Source organism: Tauraco erythrolophus, chromosome 5, assembly GCF_009769465.1.
Source record: "Tauraco erythrolophus isolate bTauEry1 chromosome 5, bTauEry1.pri, whole genome shotgun sequence".
Classification (NCBI taxonomy): Eukaryota; Metazoa; Chordata; class Aves; order Musophagiformes; family Musophagidae; genus Tauraco; species Tauraco erythrolophus.
The window spans coordinates 49,599,896-49,613,817 of record NC_141469.1 but is presented as its reverse complement, the minus strand read 5'-3'; positions in this window follow the sequence as shown (position 1 = coordinate 49,613,817).

Below are 13,922 nucleotides of genomic sequence, written 5' to 3'. Positions count from 1 at the left end.
ACCTTTCTAAAAATCATCCTTTAAGTTTTCAGTTTAAAGCACTTCAAAAGTGAGTAACTAGGCATCACTGATAGTGCTTTAAATAATTGTAAAGCTTAAATTGCTATGGAATATTACAGAAAGTTCAAATATTGTTCAAGGCTAGAGTTTTCTAGCTTTTTGTTCTTTCTTGCTTGTGATTTTTTATTTTTTTTTTAATTTCTTGAGGTCTGGGGAGACATGAAAGCAAAGGGAGGCATTTCACTCTATGGGTTTTTTTGACAACACTATACCTCATGCAGAATAACACATCAGCTGGTAAAAGCTGATTTTATTTGAGGACTGATGAGACTCTGTGACTGACAACAGGAATAATAGTAACAAGCTCAGAAAGGAGGTACTTGTGGCCCTCATTATCAGAAGGGACTTGGCTGCTCAAGGCTTTGAAAACAATATTTCTGAGGTAAGATTATGGAAGAAAGTTGGGTTATAAGGACATTAGAAAAAACAAAGTCACAGAAACCTCTTGCCAGGAGAAGACTGACAATAGTTTGAAGCCTAGGTTTTATAGCTCATGACTGTACCGTGAATGTTAATGTCTATTGAATTTTCATATAAATGTTGCACTAGTCCTTGTGCATTAAATGGAAATGTGCTTGCACCCTGGTGCATGGTTCATACAGATGTTTCTGAGATGTAGTCTGTAATCTTCTAAATGTAAAACTCTGAAAGCCATACTCTTAAAAAATAAAAATAAATAAAAAAACCCACCATTGAATACCATGTGTTCTGTGCAAAATGAACAGATTAGATGTTTGTGCTCTGATGTCTCTTAAACTGATAAGAATCAAGACAGTTTCAACACTGAACTTTGTAAAGCAGTTGTAATGCATTGTTTTTACTGTATCTGCTGTGAAGTTGATTGGTTACACTGTGAAAAAAAATAAATAGTGCCTGGCTATTTATTTTCTGAGATTATTTTCTACATGCCATACATTCTTTTCTCTTTAGGACCATGACGATAATAGTCATTCTGGTGAGAATAGTCTTGTATGCTGCTCTGGCTGAGAGCAATGCATTTACTTGCTTTAAAATTTTCCTTTCCCCTCTCCTTTCCCTCTGTTTCCTTCCTGAAATAATAACATAACTGGAACATCAGTCATCTCACAGAAGTAAAGCCCTGGTGCTAAAATTCCACTTTATCAGCCATTTTGGTTGGGACCAGTTTTATAGCAGTGAGCTAATGAAAGATCTCTTGCTTATTAGTGCCAAGAGGAGTGGTCCTGCTCTCCCCCACGACCCCTTCACTTCTGCCAGCTCTGGTCCTTGGCTAATCCCACTCTCTTTCACTTCCCAGGATCCCTCACGGCCATGATGTGTGGCTGCCTCTTCTTTGTCTTGTTTGACATGTTAGAAAAGGTCATAACTTTTTATTAAGTGTGCCAGGGGGCAAGGAGCAGGGCTCACACTGAAAGCAAATATCCAGGGGAAAATCACTCCTCATTATTTTCCTTAATTACGTTTTGTTCTCTGGCCTTGCTGGTCCACTGGAGTATCTGCCTGTAAGCATCATCTTCCTCCTGTGGTCAGTCCCAGGAAATGTTTTTAATTCATTCTAAACAGAGTGTGGAAAGAGGATGAAAGAGGGGTGCAGTGAACATAAAAACTCCGGGAAAGGAGTTGAAGATGCTTTAAGCATCTCAGAGTTCTGGAAAATGTCACAGATTTCTGCAGCCTCTTGCTTATCCGTTTCAGATTAAAGTCAGAGATCCCAGCAATATCTGCATTCCCTTTAGCATCATATGTTCTTTTTTCCCTGGTAACTACCTCCAGTATTACATCTTGTCAGCTGTTACTTAAATTATTAAGGTTACTTAAGGTATAATAGAATCTATTTATATTTTTTCTTTTAGATTGTTGATGTTATCTCCATCATACAAACAGTACAGTGAACTGTGGTATTTCGTAACACCAAACCTCTGAGAACATAATGTTTTGAATGGCTTTTTAGTTCAAAAGAATCAAACCTCTAGCTTCCACAGTACTGAAGTAGCTGATGAATGAGGGAATTAGGCAAAGCCTTTATGTACAGACTTCAAAGTAAAATCTGTCATCTGTATTTTTAAGGTAAACATTTTTCATTATTACTGTCAATAGGGTGAATTTCAGCAATACATGCCTGCAAGGAGCTAAAATGAGTTCATTTCTCATTGACAGGCCAAAGTATATTTTTTCTACAAAACTGATGCTACTAAGACTTAGGGTGGGCGCAAACCTTGCTGTCTGAACTTACTGAATGTCAGTGGAGAACCAGAATAAGGCAGGAAATTTTTAAGAGTTCTCAGCTACTTTATCTTAGTAATATCTAATACTAGATTTTACTTTGTAATAATTAAAAAAATAATTGTAAATAAATATTTTTTTAGTAATATCCAATATTATTATTTGCTAATAATACCTACAGTAGAATTGAAGAGCTCTTTTCAAACGTGGATTAGGAGGTCAAAGTGTCCAAATGAAACCTATGGATATTCAACAATCCTAGTAAAAAAGAAGCAACTGCTACTTTCCAAAGTACTCGGTAAAGCTGTCTTTGCACTCCCTCTTGTACCCTAGGGTCCTGCACTGCGGCTTGTTGTGAGGGAGTAACCCAGTCCGCATGCTCTGAAACTGCCCACGGAGATGCCCTTGGTAAGGGCGACTTCTGTGATGTTCTTACCTCTCTTTTGGGAAGGACACCATGAGCACCAAAGTCATTCCACCCAGGCCTGTGAGCAGCCAGCACATGGTAACAGCTTTCAGACCCCACTAGCTAATTTCAGGTATGTATTGGCAATTGGACATTTTTATAAACTGTCACCAGTCCCTGATGGATTGTGTCAGGTTAGCTGCAGCCCTTCTGTTTTCTCAAGTATTCACTCCTGTGAGAACCACCACCTCAGGTTTCTCCACCCCTTTCTCTGTCTTTAGAGGTATCAGCTACCATCTTCTCATAACTTTCCTCAGCAAATCTGATACCTGGTTCTTTTCCTTGTGTTAGAAATCTGTGTCTTCCTGAACTTCCACTGTACTGTCCATCCTTTCACCTGCTTCTGCACCTTCATTTTTTTCTCATTTTCTGTTTCGTCCTGGGCTAGTTCACACATTCACAGGTGAGAACTATGGAAGGTGAGAGATGATCACTGTGAAAGTGATGCTGACATAAGAAACAAGACCTTTCCTCCCCAGACACAATCAGCAGTCTGATGATGCAGTATATGAGCCTCCCGTCTGAAGAGCCCCTCAGAGACTTCTGTTTGGTATGAAGTCATCTGACAAGAAATGGTAAAAAAGCAGTAGATCTTTCCTAGCACTCTCAAGGATGCCAAAAGACAAAAAGAACAAAATGCCCTTGAGAATGATTTTTGTTTGGGATGGTTTATGTGGCCCTGCTGTTGAGGTCAGTGAGCTCTCAGCAGCAGTGTCTTCAAAGCTGGTTGCATTCTTGAATGTGTTTTTCCCTATGGAATCAAGATTCATAGAATCATAGAATGGTTAGAGTTGGAAGGGACCTCAAAGATCATCTAGTTCCAACCCCCCTGCCATGGGCAGGGAAACCCTACACTACACCAGGCTGCCCAAAGCCTAATCCAACCTGAATGTTAAGATGGATAACCTGGCAAAAGTTCAGGTACCTTACTAAACTTCCTACCAATGGATAAAAATTTGTTTATCCTAGCAATGGATAAACAAAAAGGGACACTGACACCTCAATACCAACCTTATTTCGCTGTTCCTAACTGTTATTTACCATAGAGACCACTATGAGAAGCCCTAGCTTAAGATTGATGCTGGAGGCTATGCTCAGAGCATGAATCAAAGGTTAGAGATGAGCATTAAGACTTGGACTTTTAAGGTTCTCCTTTTTGTATTCTACCACTGAATCTGCATAACTCAAATGTTTTCTATTTTATTTGAGATAAGTAATTTCCCTGTGCCTCAGTTTCTAGACATAAGATGTCAATAATGCTACTCACAGAGCTGTTAAATTTAACACTGAATTAATGAATGCAAAGTACTCAGCTTTTCTTGTAAAGAAGGACCTGTCAGAGAACTAGAACAAATGATATTGTTGACCTTCAATCCTGAGAAGGAAAATGTGTGCATCTCTGGTGGGAACGATACTGATTAAGGAGACAGGTGACAGTTGTGTGCCTGGAACTTCTCTACTAATACAAATATTTTTGATGCAAGTATTGAAAGGTAAATAAAACAGTCGTTAATGAAGACATCCTCAGAAGAACTTAGTGATCAGAGTTCACTTCAAGAAGTAACCAGGAGCAGACCTACCTCGCCAGTACCCTCTGAATATGAAAATTCTCTGGAAAGTGGTGTGAAACTAAGTACGGTGATATCTTTCTGTTGTTATTAATGATAATACACAAAAGCAACTTTAATCCTGCTTATCTGTTGCCTGTTTTGGGTCTGTTGCTGATAACAAAGCACACTGTCTTAGTACCAGTTTTATCTGCAGTTGGTCCTACAGGCAGTGTTGGAAGGCTCTAAGACTTTCGCAGGTGCAGTAACTTAAGTTGTAGTCACAAGTGCAGCTCAGCACTGCCTAAGTGAATGAGCAGGAAAAAAATAAATCTGTCAGAGAATAAATAAGGTTGATAGCAAAGTTTAGTCTGTGTAGCTAGACTGCTCATCTAATTTTATTTCAAAGTTGACAGGACCAGAGTCTAGGTGTAAGGCAGTGTCGCTCCTCTAGAATTGCACTGATTTACAGCTGCAGCTGCATGACCAAAAATATTTTATAACTAAGAGCTGTATGTTCTGACGTGGATGAGAAGTATCACCAGTGTTTTGCATCAAAGAAGTATTGGTTTTGGAATTACAACCTTCTCAGCGCACAGTAAACTCATAGTGAGGTCACACCATCATTGTTCAGGCTGTCAATGAGCATTCAGCACTGTTCTCATCAGTAGCTGCTACTTAATCCATGCACTTGATTGCCTTCAGTATGTATGTTTATGACTTAACAGTAGTGTCATCTCTACTGAGAACTGGGTTTGATTCCATGTGTTTGGAATTCTACAGCAATGTGCAGAAGGGCTTTGAAATATTATTTGGCAAAATATCTTCATTCTTGTACCATTTGTTAGGTTAGAGATTTGTTGCTGTCTACTGATGACGCAGAATGCTTTAAAATCTTAATATGATTATTTAACTAAACGGGAAAATCTTGTTACAGAAAACCTTCAAATTTCCCAGCAGCAACAATGGAGATAAATGTGTATGTGTTATCATCATAGTATTCCAAAAAACACATTAAGGGAAGTTGTACATCAAAACTGACTTGTCCTCCAGAGTACTGCGAATTAGTGGTTAATAACTGGCAGCAAAGTCAGAAGAGTGCAGACAACCATTAATGGTGCAGTCACTATCAGCCAGAGTGTCCTGTGATACAGGCAGCAGTCATAAACTTGCAAAAGCTAAGATGTTGTGAAGATATGCAGAAATAAATGGTATTTGACTATGTGGACCACCTAGTATGTGATTCAACCAGTGGGAATTATGAATTCCTCAGTGTACCATTGCCTTTAAGATCTATCAGTTTTCTGTACACTCTGCAGCCTTTGTGTCCTGAGGCATTTCAGTTTGCTCCTCTCCAGGAGCAAATCTTTTAATGTCTCTGTTAGCACCGAGCCAGTACCATCCTATTGTTGCCTTAGGAAAGAGGACAGGAGTCACATTGCCAGACATTATTCTCAGAACTTGATCAAAAGCATCATTGTAATTTCCACTGAGAGACTGAAATTGTTGATTTAACTGCTGTGGAGGGAGCACACAACAGAGATATCCTTAGCTGCCTCCTTTAGATTTTAAGGCAGGTTTGCTAACACAAAATGCATATTTGCCCATGAACTCTGCACTGGAGGCATGTTTATTCTGTTACAAACCTGGTTTAGAGTATGATATTTTATAACACTGTGTAGAACTAGCATGGATTGCCTTTGTTCATTGAAACAGCTCCCTTTTTCTAAACAAGTTTAAATGCCAGGTTAGGAGTTAAACAACTAGAAGCCATACAATAATGAGTTTGAAAAGATGCAAGTGGCTGAAAATCACCACTATTGTAGAATAGCCTATATAGCTAAAACACAACAACTGAGAGATTAGGGTCATCTGTTACAAAACAATTTCTAATCCTTAGTTAAAAAATGAGTAAAATCTTGTAATGTTTTCACATAATCTTTTAGTATTTTTTTTCCCAATAGTTTGTATTTTGACTTTGTAAATGTTTTTCTCACCTGTCAGTGATCCGTTCAGATCCTTATCCCAGTGAGGTCTAGCATCTGGTGATACCATTGCTTCCCAACTCTCACTTGCATTAGAGATTTTCATGATTTTGTTCTTTCTCATCTCCTCTGCCCGTCCCCACCACCACTTAACATCCCTCTTAGGGAAACTCAGCTGCATCAGCTGAACTAATACTTAAAAAAACCATCAAACTATAAAGTGGTGCTTGCATGGCATTTTGAGCTCTTAGCCAGGCAGATGAACAGCTCAGCATTTCAGGCACCCAAGTAAAGTTCAAAGATAGAGAAACAGGCAGGACTGGATCAAGAAGCTATGACTTACCACTAAAATCAAATTAAAATCCTGGAATTCTTGTTTTGTAACAGACGAAGAAGGTAGCTGCATAATTTCTTTTGATCCTTGCTTGGCAAAGCATGACAATGAAGGGCAAAAAGGCTGAGTTTAAAAGATTTTGGAGCGGTGAGAGGAACTGATGTGGCTTCCTGAGGACCCCCTGGCATTACGAAGAGTGCTATGCCATGCTCCGCTGGAATGTGCTTTCGGGAGCACCGTGATCCTCAGCACAGCTATGCTGCTACTTTTTCTTTCCCAGAGCAAGGTGCAGTTGCATTCTGACTCCATACTGGGATCAGACAGGCAAGGGAGACTGTGACAGGACCCAAATAAACCCTGCTGCTTGCCCAGTGATTCCTGTGGGCAGGAGGCGCAGGCGGATGGTCAGCATGTTCTGGCAGCTTCCCAGGTGTCCAGCTACAGGCACATCTGCCCTTCGTTGGACATATAGTCTTAGTGATCAGCTGCTCTGCTTAGTGTGAGCTTTTCTGGCATCTTTACTTAATGCAGCGGGGAAACAGGATGCTTTAAAACCCAGCAGGCAGACTTCCCAGCATCACTTCAGTCTCGTGCCTTCTGGGAGGAAGGCAGCAGACCCTTCTGCTCAGAGACTAATGGCTCACAGGGAGGAAGGAGAGTGCTATCTTTCTCCCACCACACCAACCCCACAGTCCTTATTGGCATTTTTTTCAGGGCTGGTTGGTGCAGTACTTCAGAATAAAACCAGAAATTAGTATCTGAGAGAATATCTGTATTCTTCCTGCTTGGTGAAAAACACCAGAGTAACTTCATTTGTAGAATTAATTCTGCAAAATTTCTCCTAGCCAGTGTTATTAGCTAGCTCAAGTATTTTACTGTTCTCCTAGGCAAGTTCTGTTTTTCCTCATGAGTTTGCCTCAGTTTTACCAGCACTGCTGTTTCTCTGTCTTTCTGGTTTATCTTGCCTGTCACCATTCCACTTTCAGACTGCTACCCTTAAAATACTGATCAGTCAGGTTCTCAACTGTACCTTTTAAATGGATTATGGAGAGGGGTAAATGAAAATCTCTGTATTCGAGGCCTTTCCAACCACTTGAGGCTCTGGACTGCTTAGAGAAGGGAGAAAGCTTGCACCAAACTGAGATTATTCTTTCTTTGCTTTGTATTTCTAAGCTCTTTGTGGTCTCGATTGAAAATATTCCCTTTGAAGGCTTTCCCTCATGAAAGGGATTATTGCTTGCCTGAGAAATAATAATTAGCTGATAATTTATACTGAAAAGAAACCACTAGTTCATGATTTGTAGTCCAGCAGAGAAATGACAGCTTTCTTAGCAGTAAACCAAAGCTGCCTTCTAATAGTCATTATTCCCTTGGGAAAGGCCATATGAAGGTGCCATCTCTACCTGGAGACACCCTCTCTGGGAGATAGAAATTGAGGATGCCTCTTTGCTCCTTTTTGCTACACAGATAAAGCTTTCCAAGGATAGTCTCTTCACAGTTTCCTGCTACAGGGGCATTTCATTAGAAAAAAGAAGCAGTGAAGGGACTAAACAAAACTTTAAATGTCAGTGGAAGACACTATACCTTTCAATACATCACCAGATGTTTTAGTCTTCAAGATGTAAAAGTTTGAGAACAATATGATTATCTGCTGAGGAATCTATCTACAGGGACTAATGTCAAAGAATGTTAGTATCAGGGAAATATCGGTTGAAACCAATTCAAACTGCATGAGGTAAATTGTATCTTGACAATCTTAAATATTATGGGAAAAAGAATTACAGTCTACAGCCTTTTTTCTTTTCGTGATTTAGCATGAAACCAAAACAATCTGAAACACTGCAACATCTCTAATGTGGAGCCTTTGTTACCAGAAAACTGTATTCTGAACATTTTACTCAGATCTTTTTGGTTGATCATCTGTATAGCCAGCATGGTCTTAGTGCAAGAGACTACTCATGAAAGTATGTTTGGTGTAGTAGTTCTCATCATGAAAGCTGGGAAAGCATAAGAGCTATATGACATGTGAACAGCTTTATTACAGAAAGTGAAGGAAAGAGAGAATGATATCGTTTCCTGCTCTTTCTATTTAAAGCACCTGAAGAGTGACCAAAAAAAGTAGACTGGTGTCTATGCCTTCTCCTTCCCAGATGTGAGTTCCTCAACAGGAAAGAGTAGAAGCAGAAATGAGGTTTTTGTCTCTCTGCATGGACTTGAGAAAAAGCTAAAGCAGTATAAGCAGGAAGGTTATATGAAGAAGCCTGTGAAACTTTACAAATAGGGTAAACTATTTTACCTACCTATGTAGGTATAAAACCTACAAATAAGTTTTCTGAGATTATGCCAAAGAGAAACAGAGAAAGCTATGCTAAGAGACATATGAGGTAAGAATTGGTTGAAGAAGGAGAGAACAAGTATTTCAGGATCCGAAGGTTGGAACTTAACGAAAGACGTTTCATATAACTTAAGGGACTGTGAGTAGTTGCTTTAAATTGTTGGATAAAGGATGTAAACTAAACCTGACAGCTGAACTCTTCAGACATTCTCTAAGGAGAGATGAAGGATTTTGCAGAGAAATTTCATGGGAAATGTTTCAAATGTTTGTTCTCAACTGCTGGAGGAAGAAAAAGAAAGGAAGAGAAGGGAGGAAGGAAGGAAGAAATGAGGTCAAAATACCTTCAGAGCTACCTCACTAAAAATAAATTAGTGTCAAAAAATTCATTGTTGATAAATTTTGATTATATTGAATATAGGTCTGTCTTTCTATCTTGTTTAGAAATGTCCTAGGAAGTAAAAAACCACTGTTAAATATGACTTTATTATTTGTCAGTTTGGATCTCAGTGTTGATAAGAATCTCACTAATTTCAGTTATAGATGGTGCTAGTAGTTCACACAAGCACACAGAGCCTCAAATTACTGCTGACATAGCAAACACCAGAACTAAAAGTAGGATGGTTGCTCTACATTAAAGCTAATTAGACTGTAATGTTGTGGCAATGTGACTGTGATGTTCCTGGGACTGCAGCTGACATTAGTGAGGAATCAGCCCTTCATTAATGAAGCGGAAAGTCCCCAACAAAAAAAGGACATGGAGCTGCTGGAGTGAGTCCAGAGGAGGGCCATAAAGAAGATCTGAGGGCTGGAGCACCTCTCCTATGAAGACAGGCTGAGAGAGTTCAGGCTGTTCAGCCTGGAGAAGAGAAGGCTCCAGGATGATCTTATAGCAGCCTTCCAGTACTTAAAGGGGGCCTACAGGAAAGCTGGAGAAGGACTTTTTACAAGAGCATGTAGTGATAAGACAAGGGGTAATGGCTTTAAACTGAAAGAGGGGAGATTTTGATTAGATACAAGGAAGAAATTCTTCACTCTGAGGGTGGTGAAACACTGGAACAGGTTGCCCAGAGAAGTTGTAGATGCCTCATCCCTGGAAGTGTTCAAGGCCAAGTTGGATGAGGCTTTGGGCAACCTGGTGTAGTGTAGGGTTTCCCTGCCCATGGCAGGGGGGTTAGAACTAGATGATCTTTGAGGTCCCTTCCAATCCAAACCATTCTATGATTCTGTAAAGAAATGTAATTCATACCGATTTTCTTAATAAACAAGGAATACACTAGAAGATCAGCTGTGTGAAAACTTCTGTTTAAAATGTTACTAGGTCTCACTGTTTAAAAATGTTTTTCTTTATTTTTAGTGCATACAAAGCTGTATTTATCAACAAGGTACTGAGTAGGGTCCTTCTGAAAGAGATGGAATTAAATGACTTCCTAACTGTAAACTCAGGACTCAGAAAATGGAAGCCATATCCAGTATCTTCTACTACAAAGAAAGGAAACGACAACAGAAATGTCGTTCTGGCCTGACTCGAAGCAGAGAGATATTTGAAGGATAGGAAGAAGGTTGTACGTTTTTTCTTTCTGATTTAGTTCAGAAGTAAAGACTAATTACATGACTTGTTTGTAAGATGGAGTCGCTAACTTTCTTTGTACTGAGTTCATGATAACCCTTTTTTCCAGAAAGCCTATGTCATCTATTTATTTTTTTCTTACTAAGAACATTTTTTCTTTTTCATGATGGCAATGACTTAAAAGTATATTCATTGTGTCTAGGACAACTGGAGAATGGACTTTTAGTTTAATGAAGAAGGGAGTTGCTCAAGAAGGATCCTTTAAGGAGATAAAATCCATAGTGAAAAATGGGTAAACAACTGGTGAGGACTGTCTTTCATTTGAGACTGAAATAACACCTATTGCTGAAAGGTTTATGTTCTTTTAGGTATTGTTTCCCGAAACATAGCAGTGTTGCTCTTCTTGCTGTCTGGGGATATTGAGGGGATTCCAGAAGATTATCCAGTATGACCTGCTGTATATCCTAAGGTGGTACATTTCATATAGTTCATATAGGAATACGGAATCCAAAAAACATGAGTCTGACTGCATCGGGCTTTTGAAAAGATGTCTGTTCATGACTTAAAACTCAGAAAATTGAGATGCTACCATTTAATTTGGTAATGTAGCAAAAAGATCAGTTTTTCTCACGATTTTTACATTGTTGCTTCTTTTTTCTGTGATTGCTGTAGTTTAAAGTACTAGTCAGTGTATTTGTGATGTTTATGTCCAAACTGCTAATGATCCTGTGAGTAGCCCATCCCTTCCACCTGGAAGGGAACTTAATATTTTACTCCATTATATAATGTAATCCTCTTTATAATAAGCTAAAAAAAAAGCTCTTTTTCAGAAGCATCTTTCTTTGGGCTTTGAATTGTATTTGGAACTCTTCATTTCCCTGGGAGCTATTCAATACTGAGGAAGAGCACAATATTCTCTCATCAGTTTAATCAGTGGTCTAGTTGAGAAAAAACCTCTAGGTCCAGTGTTTTAATTAACCTTGTATATTCATGTAGGACCAACTCTTTCCTTCTGAATTGCCTCCCAATACTTTAAAAACTCCTGTTCATGTTATACTTTCACATGCAGACTTAAATTTGAGTGGAGCTCTTACCAGAACTTAGAAGTGGGTAAGGAAGAAGCCCCTTATCTGGAGACATTGGAAAGAGGTGGTCTAAGACTTATGGAACCAAAAGGTTAATTAACTGCACATGCTGCAACATGCCTACAATGGAAAAGTGCTTCCTCAAAACAGTGAACAGCGGGCATTCAGCTCCCTTTGATATTCTTGTAAGTCCAACTGCAGGCTGTAGTTTTTCCATGTAGTTTTCCATTTAACCAGAATATAGGTTATTTTACATTCTGTGTTTCACCTGTCTCGTGCTGTGTTGACCATTTGAATTATAGACTGAGAAGTGTAGCACAGAGTTGACTTGATGCATCAACTGTGTTTTATTGTTTTATTAACAACTGCAACAGAATCACATAGAATCACAGAATGTTAGCGATTGGAAGGGACCTCAAAGGATCATCTAGTCCAATCTCCCTGCTGGAGCAGGAAATCCCTCTGCTGGAGCAGGAGAACAGAACAACAACAGAAATCAAGTAAAAGCTCATAGAAGAGTTTGAAGGTTCAATTATTTTTGCATGACAAATACTGTAAGTAACATATATAATCTTGATGCCAGTGTTAATTTCCTGGTATTCTCATCCACTACTGGATGCTCTTCTCAGAATTTAAGGTCTATGTGTACTTCCTTCTAAAAGTGTTTCCTTCCAGAACAGCTGTATTCCATTGACACAGTGAAACTGTCAATGAGGAAGAGGATTTGTATGTGTACACGAAGGAGACACTGCTCAGTCACTGAATATAGATTAGGAAGCAGACTCATATAGCAGAACAGAATTAAAATGGAGCAAACAGATAATTTTCAAAATACCATGCAAAGATTGTATCTATATAGTTTTCTTCACCAGTTCATCACACACTAATAGAAGCTTCTGAAACTAATCAAGTAATTGCTTAACACAATGCAGAAAAGGAAGTGGTTAATGATGAATGGAAAAAAAATCAGATCCAGGAAGTTCAAAATTACTTAAATATATCGAAGTAAAGTATAAATGAAAAATATGTGAAAGCTACTTACACACACATGCAATGCAGAGTTTGACTCTGCTTTCATTGCTGTTTCCATCATGTTTTTTAAATTTTATTTTTACTTTTCTATTCTTAAAATCTTGTGGAAATACTGTGGCATACATTTCACTGTGAATGGAATACCATATCTGTGGCTGACCTCAAGACAGAAGGGCGATGTTTTGACTCTAGTAGGTTTCCGTGTAGAATGTCCGAACTCGTTAGTAACCCATCAACCATTAAACATATGCTTTTTGATTTTTAGATTTGAATGCTATTGAAATAAAAATTTAAAAAATTGGCAGGAGGCTACCTGGAGTTCCCACTTACCATTTTGTACCTCTTACAGCTGTTTGTCTTTGAACTGTTTTCCATACTGTTCTGTAGGAACAATTTTCTTTTTCTGAGCCATAATTTCAATATCTTACTTTTAACTTTGCATGTCAGTGGTCAATACCTCCTTGCTATGAAGGGGAAATTGGCTATTTAAGATGAACTAAACACACTTGAATTTTTGGTTAATTGTAGTAACCTGTAAACTCACTTTATTCTGTGGAAGAGGTTATCAGATCATTCTACCCATAGTCCAAAAAGCTGTTCTTTAAATGTAGGCTTCTCAGAGATTTTCGCTAATGTTTTTGAAACTTGAGAGCTCAGGGATCTGTCGTTGTGCATCATGTTGTAGAAGTTACAACAGGGATAAGTTGGAAGTGATTTAGTTGAATCAACTTTTAAATGACAACTTATTCTCCCCCACATCTCACCTCCAAACAGCAGAGCCTTGGAGGATGTCTGCTGTTGGCTGCTCAAAAATGTCTTGGGCCTCTGTGGAGAGCTAAGCTCATCCAAAATTACAAGAGCTTGTTTGGAGCTGTGCTTCTAGGCACTAATTCAGCCTAAGCCTGGTGCAGGAACATCTATAGAACTAATTAGAAAACCACAATCCATCGCATAGGACCTTAGTGAAAGCATCAGCTGGATTAGGCCTTTGGCTTGAACAGAAGATAACGAATAATGGAGTCACGGAGAACTCTTTTGGATCTTACAGAGTTTGCTTTGAACTGAAATTGTATTACAGTCTCTTTGTAGGGTCTAGATGATTTTTTTTTTTAATTCTGTGATTCGCAGAGTAAACAGACAAAGGAAAATATGGAAATATAATAGAAATATTAACCAAGTCTTCCTTTGCAATTGAAACTCCAGGGTTTGAATAATCCTGTGTACAGTCCTACTGGATATTACCAAGTGATTTAAATTGAGTCTAGATCACATTGTAGATTTTTTTCTGATTGGATTGTTTAAACCGTTG